Genomic DNA, 1,321 nt, shown 5'->3' with positions numbered 1-1,321 from the left:
AGCTGAGGGACAGCGCCCAGGCCCAGAGTTCAAGCCCCACGGCCGACAAAAAAAAAAAGAAAAGTGTTCAGGAATTTACCTGTTGCCAAGCTAATTACCAGTGGCAGTTCTGGAACTAGAAACCAAAGAGAATGTAATTTATATTTCATTAAACTGCATTCTCAGGCCTTCTATAATGTTAAATCCTTCCTAATGATGACTCCTTAGGGCTTAGGGAGGAAGGATCTGAAGGGCCTCTGCTGTCATTAAATAATGATTGAATTGAGCCTCATTCATTGCAAAACAATGAATTACATGGCAACTCCTTACTAGCTAGAATATTTTATTAGCTAGTTCATGTGCTATGCAACAGTTTCTTATACTTATATTGGTTTTCATTAAAATTAACAACTGGGGGAAAGTAAAGAAAGGGGTGGCTTTGTCCCCCCCAAAAAATGTATTGAAGCCGGGCACTGGTGGCTCATGCCTGTAATCCTAGCTACTCAGGAGGCTGAGATCTGAGGATCGCGGTTCAAAGCCAGCCCGGGCTGGCTTTGAAAACTGGAAGTAGCGCTGTAGCTCAAGTGGTAGAGCGCTCGCCTTGAGCTGAAGAGCTGAGGGACAGCGCCCAGGCCGAGTTCAAGCCCCACAACCGACCAAAAAAAAAAAAATGTATTGATTACCGACTCATGAAATGGCAATCCAGCTGTACAGCACCTTAATAATAACAGAATATTATATTTAGTTTGCATTTCTAAAAATTCCACATCTGGGCAGATGTTGGTGGTTCATGCCTGTAACTACACGGGAAGCTGAGATCTCAGGAGCATGGATCATAGTCAGACAAACCCATGAGACTTATTGCCAGTTAACCAGCAAAGCCCTGGATTGGAGGCAATGCTCAAGTTGTGTAGCACCATCCATGAATGGAAAAATCCATATCTAGCCTAGTACCAGTGACTCATGCCTCTAATCCTGTCTATTCAAGATCTGAGATCTAAGTATCATGGTTCAAAGCCAGCACAGGAAAGAAAGTCCCTGAGACTCTTATCTCCAATTAATTACCAAAGGGGGGAAAAACCTAGAAGTGGAACTGTGTCTCAAGTGGTAGAGCACTAGCCTTGAACAAAAAAGCTCAGGGACAGCACTCAGGGACAAGCCACAGGAAGAGGTAAGGAGGGCTGGGAATGTGGCTCAGTGGTAGAATGCTTGCCTTGCATGCATGAAGCCCTGGGTTCCAATTCGTCAGTGCCACATAAACAGAAAAAGTCCGAAGTGGTGCTGTGACTCAAGTAGTAGAGTGCTAGCCTGAACTTTCCTACCTGGGCTGGCTTCAAATCAC

At 44.7% G+C, this 1,321-nt stretch overlaps 1 protein-coding gene across 1 annotated transcript in view; it reads left to right on the top strand.

Moving 5' to 3' along the window:
• Pacs1 (phosphofurin acidic cluster sorting protein 1) overlaps positions 1-1,321 on the top strand; it is a 120,556-nt gene that overhangs the window by 84,874 nt on the left and 34,361 nt on the right. The window lies entirely within an intron of this gene.

This window comes from Dipodomys ordii, unplaced genomic scaffold (genome assembly GCF_000151885.1).
Source record: "Dipodomys ordii isolate 6190 unplaced genomic scaffold, Dord_2.0 Scaffold54, whole genome shotgun sequence".
Lineage (NCBI taxonomy): Eukaryota > Metazoa > Chordata > Mammalia > Rodentia > Heteromyidae > Dipodomys > Dipodomys ordii.
The sequence above is the reverse complement of the archived record's forward strand: the minus strand, read 5'-3'. Positions and strand labels throughout refer to the sequence as shown.